Here is an 18,414-nt window from a genome sequence, read left to right on the forward strand (position 1 = left end):
CTTTGCAGTGGAATACAGCATCGACCTGAGATTGCAAACCGGTGTCCTGCAGATCCACCCCAGCCCCAACATGCGTTGTTTCTTTTAGTGCTTACAATTTTTTGAATGAGTTGCCCGCACGTTAAAATCTGTTTTGGGGCGCCTGGGTGGCTCAGTCGGTTAAGTGGCTGCCTTCAGCTCAGGTCATGATCCCAGGGTCCTAGGATCGAGTTCCGCATCGGGCTCCTTGCTCAGCAGGGAGCCTGCTTCTCCCTCTGCCACTCCCCCTGCTTGTGTTCCCTCTCTCGCTCTCTCTGACAAATAAATAAAAAAATAAAATCTTTAAAAAATAATAAAAAAATATCGGAAGTTTTCCCATAAAAATCTATATTTCCAGCATCTTCTGAGGAATCAGAAGATCTGGCACCCTGGATCCCACCAGGCAACGCTTGGCCAGAGCCCAGCTCCCGGCCCACCGCAGCCTCGCTTAGGTGCACAGCAGGCCTCGCCCCAGCAGGGCCCTGAGATGTGCCGTAAATGCAGGGAAAAGACAAAAGATGCTCTTGGAGAACAGGTTTGCAACACATCCAACAAAAAGTTAATATCCATTATATAGAAATAAGAACCAGACAAAGAGTTCAAGAGGGGAAAATGGAGCAAAGAATAAACCGCTAATTCATAGAAAAAGGAATGCAAGTGGAAAATAAACCTGAAAGATACGCAATCCACTGGTGGTTAGGACAATGCAAAGGAAAACGAGAAGATACTTTTTTTCAAGAGCCATCAAGTTGGCAAAAAATCAAACCGCTTCTTAGCATCGCCGTAGGCGAGGATGTGGGGGAAGAAAAATGTGTGTGCGCTGTTGGTGTGCGTGTAAAAGGGTGCAACATTTTTGGAGGGCGATTTGCAGTTCCAGTTATTATTTTAGATACATACACCTATAAAGAAATATAGGGAAAATTTTTATGGAAACAGAGCACGCATATAGAAAAAGCCACAGATCATAGGTGTGTGGCGCAGACATGGAACACGTCCATGTAACATTTTGCCTAGATCAAGGAAGAGAGAATTATAAGTGCCCAGAAGACCCGTGCTCTTTCCTACTCAGTAAATTCCCCAGGTAACCACTATCCTGACCGCTAGCAGGATCTTCCTGTTGTTGAACATTCTATGAATGGAATTATATAGTATATATTCTTTTGTGTCTGGCTCCTTTCACCAAGTATTATATTTTTAAGCTTCATCTATATTGCTCCGTGAAGCAGAACATTCATTTTTGTTGCTGTATAGAATTCCATGGCACGACCAGACCATGCTTGATTGTTCTGTTGCACTGCTGAAGAACATTTGGGTGGTTTCCAGTTTGGAGCTATTGTAAATAGTACTGTTATGAACATTCTTGTATGTGACTTTGGGTGCACATAGAAACACATTGCTGTCGGGTATCTCCCTCTTGACAACACTTTCCATCTGGAATCTATCTTACAGAAACCCCAGAGAGAATAAGCTTGAATGTCCAAGGGTGTTTATTGTAACACTAAAAAATGGTGGGGTCGAGGGGCGCCTGGGTGGCTCAGTCGTGAAGCGTCCGACTCTTGGTTTTGGCTCAGATCATGATCTCAGGGTCGTGGGATCGAGCTCTGAGTCAGGCGCCATACTCAATGCAGAGTCAGCTTGAGAATCTCTAACCTCACCCTCTGCCCCTCCCCCCACTCTTTCCCTCTCCCTCTCCCTCTCTCCCTCTCCCTCTCTCCCTCTCCCTCTCTCTAAAATAAATGAATAGGGCGCCTGGGTGGCTCAGTTGGTTAAGCGACTGCCTTCGGCTCAGGTCATGATCCTGGAGTGCCGGGATCGAGGAGTCCCACATTGGGCTCCCTGCTCAGCAGGGAGTCTGCTTCTCCCTCTGACCCTCTTCCCTCTTGTGCTCTCTATCTCTCATTCTCTCTCTCTCAAATAAATAAATAAAATCTTTAAAAAAATTTTAAAATAAATGAATAGGGGCACCTGGGTGGCTCAGTCGGTTAAGCATCTGCCTTCGGCTCAGGTCATGATCCCGGGGTCCTGGGACCGAGTCCCACTTTGGGCTCCCTGCTCTGCGGGAAGCCCGCTTCTCCCTCTCCCACTCCCCCCTGCTTGTACTCTCTTTCTTTCTCTCTCTCAAAATAAATAAATAAAATCTTTTAAAAAAATAAATGAATAAATAAAATCTTTTAAAAAATAGTGGGGACAACCTCTGTGTTTACTAATAATGATATGGTTAAAAACATATTATCTAGGGGCACCTGGGTGGCTCAGTCGGTTAACTGTCTAACTCTCGATCTCAGCTCAGGTCTTGATCTTGGGGTTGTAAGTTCAAGGCCCACATTGCACTCCACACTGGGTGTGGAGCCTACTTAAAAAATATATATATATATGTATATATATGTATGTATATGTAATCGAATGCTTAATCCTGACTTGGAATAGTATGCAGCCGGTAAAAAAGGAGAATGAGATACGTGGACTCTGATATGTAAGATTGCCCATATACTGTCAAGTGAAAAAAAAAGCATCCTGTAAAAATATACATATATAGATACTAAAATATAGAGAGATAGATATGGTGTGCTACCACTTTTTAAACAAATGAAAGGTAAAACAGAGTTTTATATGTGGAGATTTGTGGGCATTAAATATCTAAAAAGACTTTTCACATATGAGCTAGGGAAGGGAGTACAACGGGATGCGGAGGATGAGATTTGACATGTACCTACTTGTCTCCATCTTCATTGCCACTGTCTTATACGCAGCCACCATGACCTTTGGTATTGAAAACACAACGGTCCTTTTTTTTTTCCCTTAAGATTTTTTTTTAAAGATTTTATTTATTTATTTAACAGAGAGAGACACAGCGAGAGAGGGAACACAAGCAGGGGGAGTGGGAGAGGGAGAAGCAGGCTTCCCGCCGAGCGGGGAGCCCGATGCGGGGCTCAATCCCAGGACCCCAGGATCATGACCTGAGCCGAAGGCAGTCACTTAACCGACTGAGCCACCCAGGTGCCCCTATATATTTTATTTTTTAGAGAGAAAGAGCACAAGCTGGGGGTGGGGCAGAGAGAGAATCCCAAGCCGACTCAGCGCTGATCGCAGAACCCAAAGTGGGGCTCAATCCCACCACCCAGAGATCATGACCTGAGCCAAAATCAAGAGTCTGATGCTTAACCGACTGAGCCACCCAGGCGGCCCACACAAAACGGTCCTCTTACGGGTTCACCTGTCAAGTCATCTCTGCCAGAGGTCTGTGGAGGTCTGTGGAGAACGGCTCTGGTGGCCGTCTTCCATTCGCCTCCCGTCCCACAGAATGGGGGGCTTAAACAACAGAAATGTGATATCTCCCAGTTCCAGAGCTAGATGCCCCAGGTCAAGGGGCCAGCCAGGTTGGCTCCGTCCAAGGGCCGCGAGGGGACATCTGTTCCAGGCCTCCCTCCTCGGTTTGTAGATGGCCGTCTTCCCCCTCGGGTGTGTTCAGGTCTTCTTCTCTCTGGGTGTGGTGGCAGTGTCCTAATCTCCTCTTCTTACAAGGACACGGGTCAGATCAGATGAGGGCCCACCCATAGGATTGGAGTTCAGTGTAATCAGCTCCTTACAGGCTCTGCGTCCAAATACAGTCACATTCTGAGGGACTGGAGGTTAGGGCCCCAACATACGAATTGCAGGAGGAGGGGTACCTAATTCAGCCAGAACTCCTCCTTTTCTCCCCTGGGAGGCTTGCAGGAGAAACTCCTGGGTTCTGATGAGGTTGAGACCTTCCTACGCCCTGCCACAGGACAGGGCCACGGACCACAAAAACCACCTCGCTGTGTACCGCCGGCCTGGAATGAGACCGTGCAGGCCCATTTATTTCAGTGGCATCCTTTCTGGTGTGGGACGACCCCCCCCCCCCAGGGAGCCGGCACTTTCGGCTCATCCTCCTTTCACTGTTTTTATAAGTAAGAAAGTGTCCAAATCTATTTTTTTAAAGATTTTATTTATTTATTTGAGAGAGAGAGAGTGAGAGAGAGCGCACATGAGAGGGAGGAGGGTCAGAGGGCGAAGCAGACTCCCTGCTGAGCAGGGAGCCCGATGCGGGACTCGATCCCGGGACTCCAGGATCATGACCTGAGCCGAAGGCAGTCGCTTAACCAACTGAGCCACCCAGGCGCCCCGAAAGTGTCCAAATCTAAAAGTGACTCACTGCATATTTACCAGCCAAATTAGCCCAGCCTTGGCCTTGGCTTTCCTGGAAAGTCTTCTTGTGTGCTTGACAACAGACACTGGAATGTGTTGTGAAAACAGAAACACAAATCTTGCTAACAGAGGTGGGGGAAAGGGGACATGAAAGATGGCTCCCAATTCTGTGCTCCTCTCCTCCCCCGCATCCAGCACCCAGCCTCTAGGTCCCCTAAATTTTAACTTGTTTGATGTTTACAAAATAGGGGCGTCTGGCTGGCTCAAGTCAGAGGAGCATGCGAAGCTTGATCTCTGGGTTGTGTGTTTGAGCCCCACACTGGGTATAGAGATTCCTAAAAAAATAAATAAACTTGGGGCGCCCGGGTGGCTCAGTCGTTAAGCGTGTGCCTTTGGCTCAGGTCATGATCCCGGGGTCCTGGGATCGAGCCCCACATCGGGCTCCCTGCTCCGCGGGAAGCCTGCTTCTCCCTCTCCCACTCCCCCTGCTTGTGTTCCCTCTCTCGCTGCCTCTCTCTGTCAAATAAATAAAATCTTTAATAAATAAATAAATAAATAAATAAACTTAAAAAACATTAAGATAAAATAAATGAATTAACGAAAGATAAAACACAATTCTATGTGTCTACCAGTGGGCATTTAAATATTTAGAAAAACTTTTTACCTATGAAGTGATAGTACTAATAATCATTGAGGAAGGAGGACAAGGTACATGGAAGGGATCTCAACATTTTATACATGTATTAGACAACCGGCCCCAGAGAGCCAGTGAACTGCCAAAGATGGGCAGGCTGGGCCTTTTGATGCCCAAAGCTGAGTCCACCCCCAGTGAGCACCCCATGCAGGAATCATGACTCTCCCCTGCTTCCCCACCAAATAAGTTTAGCTAAAGAAATCAAAACCACAACGAGAAACCCCTTCACATCCATTAGGATGACCATTATTAAAAACAAATAAGCAAACCAACAGAAAATACAAAGTGTTGACAAGGATGGGGAGAAATCAGAACCCTGGCACCCCGCCGGTGGGAACATGAAATGGGGCAGCCATGCTGGAGAACAACAAGTCACTCACGAAAGGACAAATACTGCACGACCCCACTTAGATGAGGTCCCTAGAGCAGTCGCATTAAGAGAGATGGAAAGTGGGATGGCAGTTGCCGGGGGCAGGGGCACTGGGGAGAATGGGAAGTTAGTATCTAAGGGGTACCGAGTTTCTGTTTGGCAAGATGAAAAATTTCTAGAGATGGATGGTGGTGATATACTTAATACCACTGTACTGTACACATAAAAACACTTAAGATGGGGCGCCCAGGTGGTGTAGTCGGTCAGGAGTCTGACTCTTGATTTCAGCTCAGGTCATGATCTCAGGGTCATGAGATCGAGCCCCACGTCAGGCTCCAAGCTCAGCTGGGAGCCTGCTTGAGATTCTCTCTCCCTCTCTCACTGCCCCTCCCCCCTAAAATAAATAAATAAATCGTTTTAAAAAATGCTTATGATGGTCAACTTTATGTTATGAGTATCTTACTATATTAAAAAGTGGTAGAGTGCTCACTTTGGCAGCACATATGGTAACTGGTAACATCAGTCTGATACAGAGAAGATCAGTGCGGCCCATGCACAACGATGACATGCAAATTCAGGAAGCGTTCTGTGCTTTTTTTTTAAGGCAGAAAAGATATGAAGACTGGAATAAAAATGTCCTAGTATCCTACAACCTATCTCGCCACAAAAAAGTATAAAAAAATGATCTCTTCTAAAATAAACTTTATACTACACACACACACACACACACACACACACACACACACACACACACGGAGTTTAGCTAAAGATTTGAGAGGCTTTGCTGCCTGGAGCTAGAACTTAATAAAGACACCAGCTCCCTGGCATCAGTTGCTCACCTGTTGAGAGAGGGAATGAGCTCATCCACCTTCGAGCTAGTTGCCAAACGCCCCGTGCGGGGACAGTCTCCCACCAGAGAAACGGACACAGTGTGTGCACGTCATTTCCCTTTTCTCTCTTCTCTGTGCACAGCCTGTGAGAGAGGCACAGGGTCAAAAGCTGAGACACACAGAGCCTTCCTGAATCTGCTCTCTATTCTGTCTGTCTTGCCCTGCCCTTGTCCCACTGAACTTCCTCTGCAGAACCTTCTCACCATAGCTGCAGCAGCAGTCACTCGTTCCGTGTTGTGTCTTTCAGCCCGTCTGACTTACTGCTTAATTATTAGCTGACTCTGTATGGCTGTGTGTGTCTTATCTCCCCAGCTGGACTAGAAGTTCCTCGAAGGTAGACACTGACTCTTTGCCCCTCTTGGATCTCTTTAGCGCTTGCATCAACGTCTAGGGTATAGTAAGGGGCAGGAACATCCAGACAATGGAACACCATTCCACGCTAAGAAGAAATGCGCTATCAAGCCATGAAAAGACATGGAGGAGCCTTCAATGCATGTTACTAAGTGAAAGAAGCCAATCTGAAAAGGCCACAAACTGTGAGTCCAACTACATGACCCGTTCTGGAAAAGACAAAACTCTGGAGACAGGAAAAAGATCGATGGTTGCCAGGGGTTCAGGGGGCCCCAGAGAGAGAGGGAGGGACAAATAAATGGGACACAGAGGATGTTTAGGGCAGTGAAACTACTCTGTGTGACACTATAATGGTGGATATATGACATTATACATGTATCAAAAGCCAGAGTAAAACACAAAGCGTGAACCCTAATGGAAACTATGGAGATTGGTTAATAATAACATACCAATATTGAACCAGTCTTCTAATGGGGGGAACTGGAGTATATGGGAACTCAGTGCTGTCTGCCCAGTTTTCCCATAAACCACATCCACATCCTTCCTCGGTGATGAGGGAGCTGGAAAGGTTTATCCAGGCCTGACATTTTTTTTAATTGAGGTATAATAGACATATAACCTTATATTAGTTTCAGGTGCTCAACATAAGGATTCGATCTTTGCATACACTGTGAAATGCTCACCGCAAAAAGTCTAGCTCCCCCCCCGCCGCCGCCATATAAAGTTACATAATACGCAATCCGATGTTGTTGACCATAGTTGCCATGCTGTATGTTACAACCCCATGACTTATTTATTTTATGGCTGGAAGTTTGTACCTCTTGACCCCCTTCTCCCATTTCACCCACCCCAGCTCCCCTCCCCTCCCGCAACCACCAATCTGTTCTCCACATCTGTGAGTTTTGTTTGCTCATTTGTTTTGTTTTTTAGATTCCACATATAAGTGAAATCATATGGTATTTGTCTTTCTCTGTCTGACTTATTTCACTTGGCATTCTACCCTCTGGGTCTGTGTTGTCGCAAATGGCAAGATATCATTCTTTTTTTATGACTGAGCTGTATTTCATTGTATATATACATAACATATCTTTTGTATCCGTTCATCCGTCAATGAATTGGTTGCGTCCATATCTTGGCTATTGTAAATAATGAGCATAAGAGTGCATATATCTTTTCAAATTAGTGTTTTCGTTTTCTTTGGGTAAATACCTAGAAGTGGAATTACCGGATTGTTCTAGTTTTAGTTTTTTGAGGAACCTCCATACTGTTTTCCACAGCGGCTGCACCAATTTGCATTCCCACCAAGAGTGCGTGAAAGTTCCCTTTTCTGCACGTCCTTGCCAATACTTGTTATTTCTTGTCTTTTTGATACTAGACACTCTGACAGGTGTGAAATGATATCTCATTGTGGTTTTGATTTGCATTTCCCAATGATGAGTGATGTTGAGCACTTTTTCATATGTGTGTTGGCCATTTGTATGTCTTCTTTGGAAAAATATCTATTCAGGTCCTCTGCCCATTTTTCAATTGGACTGTTGGGTTTTTGCTCTTGAGTTGTATGAGTTCTTTGTATATTTTGGATATTAATACCTTATTGGATATATGATTTACAAATATTTTCTCCCATTCCGTAGGTTGCCTTTTGATGGTGTGGAAGCTTTTCAGTTTGATGTAGTCCCACTGTGTTGCCCTTGCCCCTGGAGTCAGATCCAAAAAATATCGCTGAGAGCAATGTCAAGGAGTTTACCGCCTGTGTTTTCTTTCAGGAATTTTATGGTTTCCAATCTTATTTTCAAGTCCTTAGTCCATTTTTTGAGTTGACTCTTGTGTATGGCGTAATATAGTGGTCCAGTCTCATTCTCTTGCATGTGGCTGTCCAGCTTTCCCACCACTATTTATTGAAGAGACTGTCCTTTCCCCATTGTATAGTCTTGCCTCCTTTGTCATAAATTAATTAACCATACGTGCATGGGTTCATTTCTGGGATCTCCATTCTGTTCCACTGATCTATGTGTCTGTTTTTATGCCAGTACCATACTGTTTTGATTACTATGGCTCTGGAGTATAGTTTAAAAGCAGGGTCCATAATGCCTCCAGTTTTGTCCTTCTTTCTCAAATTGCTTTGGCTATTCAGGGTCTTTTGTGGTGCCATACAAATTTTAAGAGGGATTGTTCTATTTCTGTAAAAAGTGCCACTAGAATTTTGATAGGGATTATGTTGAATCTATAGATTGCTTTGGGCACAGACCTGATATTTTTCAAAATGCAGTGAAACATAGTTGGGAGTAAATTAAAGTTTCTCCTCAAAGCCAAAGAAGAAAAACTGGAAGAGGAGTAAGCATCTATTTGTGAGCTAAAATTTGCACAGAAAGTTGTGTTTCTTTACATGTTGCCCTAATTAGTGTAACATATTTTGTATTGAAATCACAAGTAATTTTCACAGAGAATCAAACAATCCTTAATTATATCTGAAGTCCCCTTTCAAGGCCTTCACAAGCCTTGACCTCCAAAGGGAAGGAACAGGCCACATATGATTTCATTCATAGAACTAAGAAAAGGAGTTAAAAGCCAAATGTCCGGGGCGCCTGGCTTGGCTCAGTCAGTAGAGCCGGAGACTCTTGATCTCGGGGCTGTGAGTTAAAACCCCACCCTGAGCATGGAGCCTATTTAAAAAAAAAAAAAAAGTCCAACATTCCAGCAGTATTACTTGCATACCCAACGGTTTCTGGAAAGACCGTCTTCAGGGAAGTGCACTGCAGAAAGAAACACAAAAGCTCGGATGTCAATAGGTATTTGTCAAGAAAGTGTTCAGCAAACAGGCGGTGGGCAAGACAACCGTTCCTGGTGGCCTTCTCCTTCTATAACAGAGCAGGGCAGGCCTACCTCGGTGGCCCATGTGAATTTCCACTGCCTTCCTGCCCCTCCAAACCCACAGCACAACACATACACAGGTCGCAAACTCTTCTGTATGTCCAAGTGTCCAGCCTCCTCTCTATTAAGCTCACTGCACCGGTACCGAGCGGCACTAACTAACATTGTTTTGTAGGCATTCGGGGCTCCTGACCTCAGGGTGCAAATATGCAGGAAGGAGAGGCAAATCAGTGCCTCCAGCCTGTGGTCCTGGCGTGGGTTTGGAGTGGGACCTTCCCACAGTCCCTGGCTCCCAGGTGACTGCGTTTCTCAGCTTCACACAGCCCCACGGCTCCCTCCCTCCCTTTATCATTCTTTCACCCCCATGCCAGCTTCTGATGAGAGGCTAGAAAACAGGCCCGGGGGGGGGGAGCTAATTACTTAAGTGGGGGACAGAGAGGACACACGATGGCTTGGTAACGGTCTCTGAGCATTGTGAGGCTTGTTACCGCAGGCCGTGGTGACCAGCAGTGTCTCGGGTCAGGTTCCCCGGAAGCAGAGCTCCAGACACAGATTCCCGTGCAAGTGAATTATTGAGGGAGGGCTCTCGGGAGAAAAAGGTAGAGACAGGAGGGAAGCAGTGGAGGGCAGGAGAAGAAGCGAAGCGAAGATGGAGATTTAGCCTCAGCCTGACTCCCTGGCTGAAGGGGGTGGGGATTACAGAGTCATTCCTTCCCATACATGACACAGGGGGCCAGGCCTTTATACCCCCCGTGTCCATTAGTCACTGACTGCAGGCCACCCTCACTGGGGGCACGGGGGCACATAAGCCCCAAGTCCTCAGCTCTGGGCAAGGCTGTCCTGCAGGCAGAGACCAGTTCTCGAGAACACTGAAACGGCGAGCCGCTGAGCTGGGGATGAGCACCGTGGTCAGCGCGGGGAATCTGGCTGGACACCACATCATCCACAAACGACAGTGAGAGAGAAGAAGGATAGACTCCAGGAAAAACCTCTTGAGGAGGCTGGACACTCTGGAGCTCCTTGCAGCCACCCGTCACTAGAACCAATGGACAGGGAATGGCCTTCACCCAGCTGGATCTTTCTAGGCAGACCCAAAGCAGGATGTTGGGGCAGGTGCCTTCAGGAAAGACCCAAGCTAAGAACCACAGTGTGTGCGGTCAGCTGCTGCTTTTTTGTCTTTAATAATTTTTTTTTCAAATATTCTGTTCATTCATCCGAGAGAGAGCACGAGCAGGGCGAAGGGGCAGCGGGAGAGGGAGTAGCAGATTCCCGCATTTTACAGATAAGGAGACTGTGGCCAAGAGAGGCTAATTTGCCCAAGTGAACAGTTGGAAGTAGTAGAGGCCGGATTTGAACCCAGGTATCCTGACTCATGAGGGCTACACCACCGCTCTGCTGCCCCTGGTTGTCTCTCTAGCTGGGGTAGACGGGTGCTAGATAGCAGGAGACCAACCTGGGTGCCATCAGATGAGCAAGTTTATAAACCTCAGCATACATCAGAAGCAGCCGTGGTTGATCGCTACACCACAGAGTCTAGGACCTCATCCTGAATCGGGACCCGGGACTGAGAGGCAGGTGACAATCTATACATTTAGCAAGCTCCCCAGGGGTTCTGACGTTGGCAGTCCAGAGGCAACTCTGAAACCTCACAATCATTCAGATGAAAGAGCAGGGCCAGGTTCAAGTCCTAGCTCTTGCACTTTCAACCTGGGTGACCTTGGAAAAATTAATTAACCTCTCTTAGCCTCAATTTTTCTCAAACCTAAAATAAAAAAAATAATAAATGTTCCTCTTAAGATGTTGTGAGGTTTAAACTCTGAGCTACTGCACATATAGTATAATTATATATATATATTTAAAAGTGTAAGTATATCTTACATATATAGCGCATATTAGATTATATATATTAGACAAAGGTCAGGTGGGCCAAACTATTGAGGGTGGTTATCTGTAGGGAGGGAAGTAAGGGGGTGGGGTAAAGTGGGTAGAGAATGGACTTGAAGAGGCTTTCACTTTTTACTCTATGTATTACATTTTAATTTTTTTTTTTTTTTTTTTTTGAGAGAGAGAGAGACCACGAGCGGGAGGGGAGGGCGGGAGAGAGTCTCAAGCACGCTCCATGCCCAGTGTGGAGGCCAACCCCGGGCTCTATCTCAGGACCCTGAGATCACCACCCGAACCAAAATCAAGAGTTGGGTGCTTAACCAACTAAGCCACCCATTTGCCCCCAATTTTAAGTTTTTACAGAAAGAAGATATCAAAGTACTGCAGATGGAAAATGTATTTCTTCCAAACCAAACAGGCCTAATAGTATCACCTAGATAAGGTGCCTGGCACACAGTAGGTGCTCAATTAATGGGAGCTGTTAGCATCATTGTCCTCATTCACAAACATTTGTTGAGTGTCTATTATGTGCGAGCCATCATATTCAGGCTCCATAGGGAGGCAGAGAAGTACAAAACAAAGTCCCTGCTCTCACATGCACAAAAAAACCCCAAACGCCCAATGGCAGTGTTTACTTTGGGTCCAATGAGTGCTATAGAAAATAAAGCCTTTAAGAAGTTGAAATGAGAGAGAGATCATTTCCAGCTGGCCTCTTCAGGGGAGGTGGGGCTTGTGCGAGAGGCATTGAGGAAAAGGGACGATTTCAATAGGCAGAGAAAGGGGGAAAGAACATTCCAAAGGCAGAAAAGAGCGTGGTTCAAAGGGCAAAGGGACGCAGCAGGCATGCGCAGAAGAGGCCGAGGGGACATTTGGCTTGGCTCCCCCGGGGTCTGCAGGAGACAACCAGGCCGGATCCGACGCCGGCAAGAGCCGGCCTCGCCTCCCTCAACTGCAATAACACAATCTCGAGCCCCAACCCTTCCGGTACCTGGAAGGGGGCCAAGAGTGACTTTCTTTACAATTCTTGACCCTTGTGGGCTGAGCCTAGACTGGGAAGCAAAGTGGCCACGGCGATTAAAAAAAAAAACAAAAAAACAAAAAACCGGGGGAGGGGATCCTTTCTCTTAACCCCTGGGGCCCAGGTGTCTGCAGGGCCGACCCAGCGAACTGTGGGTGCAGAACGGGGGGCCCGCGGTAACGTGCCATACGTGCATGCGCCTGCTGCTACGTGGGGCGTGGGGGGGACCGACGCGTGAGCGCGCACGTCGTAATGACATGTGGTATTTCCTGTGATTGTGTGCTGTGATATACTGGGTTGAGTTATGAGGGCAGTGTGTGCTAACCACATTCCTGAAGGCTAATCTCTGTGAGCCACCAAGAAGGGGGCAGAAGGAAACGAGCGGCCGGCGACCGATCTATCCACAGAGCACGTCGCGGCCGGGCGTGGGCAGCGCCGGAGCCTCGCGGGGAGGGGGGCAGCCTGGGGAGGTCGAGTGCGGGTGTTCGCACAGGGCGCCCAAGTGATCGGGAATAAAACCGGGGGCGGGCGGGGGGCATCTAGATTCCAAGCAGCGCCAGGGTGGCCTCTTCATCAGCAAAGTGCCACACCGTGGCACCCCGACAGCGTCCTCGATCTGCTGCCTGTGTGTATCTAGCCACGGCGTGTACAGAGAGACTAGGGATAAACACTTTTTTTAAAAAAAAGTTCAAGCTTGATTAGCTGAACACCACAAGGCCCTGGGAAATTGAATTTAAGAAAAATTTGGATAATTGGAACAGCATATAATATCGAGAATGTTAAATACACAAGTCGGCTGAGCACACAGAGTTTATGGCAAGCTCTGATTAAAATGAAGTTTCTGATAATCAAAGTTTTAATGGCAGAGGCTCATTTGAATTTCTTCTGTCTAGAAGGGAGATTAGATATCGTGTGCACAGAATATCTTGTGATAGTTTCCAGTCTTCCCAATTCCAGTTGGGTCACATACATGCTTTGTATGTATGTATTTATTTCGTTTAAAGTGTTCTATCCTCTGGTCGGCCCCCAACTAGCCCAAACAGGACTTGCCACAGATGTGTTTATCAGATTGCTCTGCAAATGCACGGAGAGGCAAAGTCTGCCTATCGTCTAAGTGATTTCAAAATCAAAGCCATCCCAGGCACACCAGAAGCCTAAAGCAGCCGAGAGATAGGCCGAGTTTATAAACTTCCATAATATGTTTATTGCAAGGATGGCAATTACCCAATATCCCTGCCCTCCTGGGTCTTAGATCAGAATATTTCCACAAAAAGAAATCTGTGTTCGACTGCATTTAGCCAGTCATAATTCCAGATGTCTGGAATATTCCAACACCAGGCGTGGGGCTGGGGAGGAAGAAAGGAAGGAAGCCGCTGATCATTGTTATAGCCTCGTTGTCCTCTGTGGTGGCTGCTGGTCCCTCCTCCGCTCCCTAATGGCCAGGTGTCACAGGAGTATCGTTGTATTTGGGGGTGGGGGGAGTGGGGGGGTGGGGATGGCCGTCCCGAGCCACCAGGAGGCTTTTCTGTCCGGCTCTGGAAACCCGACACGTCACATCGGAGACGTAATGTCTTAATGAAATGACTGGAGTGTGCGTAATTTACGCGAGAACGGAAAATGCTGACGTGGCAGAAAGGACGCTTGTTCCTGCGGTTGCAAGAGCACATGTGGGCCACATCGCTCGGGAATGAATCAGTGCGACTGTACGGGGCAGCCTGCTAAGAGAATTCCTCCTCGAGCGCCCCTGTGAAGTGTTAAGGTTATTTACGGCGTGCGTACCGGCCAGCCCATTCTGCCCTGTTCGTTGGAACACAAACTTGGGTGAGTTCAATCATTTGTCCCAGACTCCTTCCTGAGCCTGAATAAGAGATGCAGGGTGGTTCTGCAGAATCATTAGTAGGATTGATTCTGCCCTTTCCTCTGGGGCTCTTCTGGCAAACATTAAACATCACAACACCCCATCAAGGGAAGATGAGGTGCTCATTTCACAGGTGCCAAGACTGATAGGAAGGTTTTGCCTCCGTGACATCTTATGGCCAACGGTATAGATTTTTTTACCCCCAGCAAACTGAGATGTGGTGGCTTGGGTATGGCGTGGCTGAAGAGGTCAGAGTTTCTTCTGATCGCAATGGGGCTGGGGGTGGGGTCTTGAAGTCTGAAGCCTTTGTCCTGTGCTCACCAGTTGGCCAAGAGGCATCAGTCAAGTCCAGGCGCAAGAAGACTTTTTCCACTGGTCTCTATGCCGGGAAGTCTCCAAAGTAGGGTAACGCACACCCTAAGACAAGACAATCCTTTGAGGGGCAAGGGTAATGGGTTGAATTGTGTCCCACTAAAATTCATATGTTGAAGTCCTAAGCCCTAGTACCTCTGAATATGACCTCATTTGGAGATAGGATATTTATAGAGGTAATGGAGTTAAAATGAGGTCATTAGGGTGGGCCTAAAAAATATGACTAGCATCCTTATAAAAGGGGGAAATTTGGACACAGACATACACGGAGGGAAGACAAGGTGAAAAGACACAGGAACAAGACAAGCCAAGGAGAGGGGCCTGGAACAGAGGCACCCCTCACGGCCCTCAGAAGGAACCAACCCTGCCAGCACCTTGATCTTGGACTTCTGGCCTCCAGAACCCTGAGACAGCACATTCCTGTTGTTTAAGCCCCTCAGCATGTGGTTCTTTGTTATGACAGCCCTAACAAACTAATATAGGTAGGAAGAAAATATCAGAACTTTAGAACTTTCCTTTCTATCACTATGGTAGTTTGGCTTATTTTTGAGGGGGGGAGTAGTTTGGCTTTTTTTTTTTTTTTTTGGTAGTTTGGCTTATTTTTTTTTTAAGGTTTATGTATTTATTTGAGAGAGAGAGAGAGTGGAGGAAGGGGCAGAGGGAGAGGGAGAGAAGCAGCCTCCCCACTGAGCGTGGAGCCTGACACAGGCTCGATTGTAGGACCCTGATTATCATGACCTGAGCCAAAGTTAAGAGTCGGATGCTTAACCGACTGAGCCCCCCAGAGGCCCCGGTAGTTTGGCTTATTGATCCTAATTCATCCCTCACCTGGAATAGAAATAGCACCGATTACCACATGACTTTGCAGTGCCTCCCACTGTGGGTGAAATATACTCCTCCACCCCAGGGAAGTTGGGCTTGAGCAAGATAGTTACCAGACGTGTTACGTGAGCCGGCACTTTAAATGTGTTGCATGGTATGGTTTGCCCTCTTGAGCTTCTGCCATCACTAGGACAAGAACAGGTCCCAGGTGGCTCTAGTCACATCAGCCAGGGCTCCAGACCTGCACAAAATCTGTGACCTGGAGCTCTTTCCATCTCCAACTGTCATAGCGGGAGGAGCTGCTGCCACGTCCGTCCACCTGCAATGGATGGTCAGGCAGAACTTCTCCAGCTTCTTGATGGAGAGGAACAGGCAGACATACAACACCGACCCCAATAATCTGAAGGCAAACAAGTCCTTCCACTACAACGGGCTGATGCACCACTGGACTCCGGGCATGGAGCCAGGACCTGACAGCAAAGGTATAGTGGTGGTCATGAAGCAGAGATCCCGCCAGTGAAAACCCATCACCTCCTACTTGCGGACCACCATGAACCAGAATGCCTGGGCCACCCTCGGCAACATCAGGCACATGATCTGCAAGAACAAGTACCACCCAGATCTGTGCATGGCTGCCATTCGCACAACCAGAGCCAACCTGCGCAGCCAGAAGCCCGTGATGGTGAAGAGGAAGCGGGCCGTCCCACCAAGAGCTCCTGAGCACCAGCCCCCCACCTCCAAAGCAATAAAGATGTCAACCACCTCAAACAAACAAACAAACAAACAAACAAAACCCAAACAAAACTCCTGTGACCTGGAACCACTCCCGGCCACCCCACAGCCTGAAATAGCCAAGCCCAGCCAAGATCAATCAACCCCCCACAATCCTGCAGGACCATGAGCAAGAAAAATAAATGCCTGTTACTGTAAGCCACTGAGTTTCGGAGTGTTTGTTCCGCAGCATTATTGCGGCAAGAGCTGACGATTACAATGACCAATATGCAACATGCAGATTGACCCTGGGACCTTGTTTGGGCTGTTTGTCACCACTCAGCATCCAGTGTGACAGGTGAGGAATGCTGAGGGAGAGTGGCAGTCCCATAACTTGGACAGCATCCGCCTCAAATGGTTTTTCACCTTCAGCAAATGGCCTATTATGAGTGCCATGTTGAGTGAATTTACGGATCACATTATGTCGCTCCAACCAAACTAATCATCACCAAATGGGCAAGGGACTTGAAACAGTTCCTCTAAGGAAACCATGGCTTGAAGATAGTCCTGTAAAAGGAAGCATAAGCTACGAAGAAACTGGCAGAGCTCGCAGTTCTCCTACTTTGAGAGCTAGTTTGTTTTAAAGTTTTCACACTTAAGGAGATAATTTGAAATATGGCTTTTTGACTTCTATTGTTAACAATGGACTTCACACATAGGCATATGGCCTTATGATCTTAGCAAAAAGCATTAGCACATGAATGTAAGTTATAAGTAAATAAAAATATAGTGGGGAGGGATGCTAAAAATGTTTCACTGTTGGGGTTGAGACCATTTGAAAGTCATTTGAAAGTCAGCTCACAAAAAAGAAAAGAAAAAGGAAAGGAAAGGAAAGGAAAGAAAAGAAAAGGGGCCCCTGGCTGGCTCAGTCAGGAAAGCGTGCAACTCTTGATCTCAGGGTCGTGAGTTTTGAGTCCCACGTTGGGTGTAAGAGATCACTTAAAAATACAATCTTTAAAAAAGAAAACAGGAGGTCAGCTCACCATATTGAACTGATTTATTAACTTGTTGAGTGAGTTCATTTGTGCTCAACATTGTAGAATTACGATGGTGCTATCGTTGCACACTGGGAAGGCCTGTCCCCCCGAAGCACAGAGCGTAGACCCATGGGCTCTCCAGTGTTGTGTTGCACTCACACTATTTCTGAAGCCTGGGGGAGAGATGATGTCATGGAAAAAGGGATGACACACCTTGGTGTCAGGCCTAATGAGCCCCATCCAGAGCCAGGAGCTGAAGTGCTCTGCAGTAGCCAGGAGCCAGGGGCCCAGGGCCCTCACGGAGGGACCAAAGGCCCTGCTCCCAGCCCACAGGCTCCTCCTAGCTTTGCAGAGGTCTGAAAGAGACACCTCTGTTGGCCTGCCCCAACTCTGACACCGCCATTCAAGCCCCACTCTTAACCAGAAACTCTGCTCTGAACCCACTGGGTTCTTCTCCCGCCACTGTGCAAACCTTGCTCTGGGCGTAGTCACTGAGCGGGGGTATGGAGTAAGGGCTTTGTAATGGAGCAGGACCTCCTGACCGTGGGGGAGTCTGGGAAAGGAAGGGTCTGAAGGGGAAGTTGGAGGGTTAGAGGAGAGTCGCTAGGCTGCCAGATCGCGGCCATGAAGGAGAGCTTGGAGAGAAGCCCATGGAAGATGTGTCTCTACATTGGGTGGCGGGCCTGGCATGGCACGGGGGTGGCTCAGCAGGGTTAGCAGTCAAGAAGCAGAATTGCGTGCATGGCAGGAGAGAATAAGGGCAAGCTGGCACCTTCTGGCACCTTCTGTCATTCACTGCATCTAACCACGATGACCAGAGAGGAGTAGTAGTTGCATCTCCTCCATCTTCCAGACGTGGTGCAAATTTCTCTTCTGACCAGCTCTCATCCAGAACCGCAAGAGGAAGAGAATTTGGGGGAAACATCGCTCCAGGCTGGCCAAGGTGACAGTACGAAACCACCACTGGGGGCCAGATTTGAATGGATTGCCAGAGGGTCTGCAGTTGCTCTTTGGCCCAGCTAGTTTCAAAGTGAAGAATATGCTGCTAGTCCTCAAAACATTTCTGGACCCCGGATGGTCCGCTGGACCCGGTTCATGAAAGGAAAGGCCTTCACCAGATAGCGTCTCCCAAGCCCCACCTGTAGGTCAACCTCAACGCTGTACTTTTAACCCACTTATCACTTGAGAAGGATAATTTCAGGCTGGGAGACTCAGAGAGAGAAATGGCTATGTGGCAGATTGTATTTTCCAAGACGGCCCCTGCTGAGGACCGAGTAGTGTCCCCCCCGACCCTGAAATTCATAGGTTGAAGCCCTAATCTACAGTGTGGCTGTATTCAGAGATAAGGCCT

The 18,414-nt window shown here is 47.5% G+C and overlaps 1 non-coding gene and 1 pseudogene across 1 annotated transcript; both read left to right on the plus strand.

Annotated features, from left to right (window-relative positions):
- The first annotated feature begins 5,737 nt into the window (after positions 1 to 5,737).
- On the plus strand, positions 5,738 to 5,845 carry LOC113931653. The gene has a single exon (XR_003522811.1). It is a non-coding gene; the product is annotated as a U6 spliceosomal RNA (small nuclear RNA).
- A 4,412-nt stretch (positions 5,846 to 10,257) lies between these two features.
- LOC113930365 lies at positions 10,258 to 16,297 on the plus strand (annotated as a pseudogene).
- The last annotated feature ends 2,117 nt before the right edge of the window (positions 16,298 to 18,414 follow it).

This window comes from Zalophus californianus, chromosome X, assembly GCF_009762305.2.
Source record: "Zalophus californianus isolate mZalCal1 chromosome X, mZalCal1.pri.v2, whole genome shotgun sequence".
Classification (NCBI taxonomy): Eukaryota; Metazoa; Chordata; class Mammalia; order Carnivora; family Otariidae; genus Zalophus; species Zalophus californianus.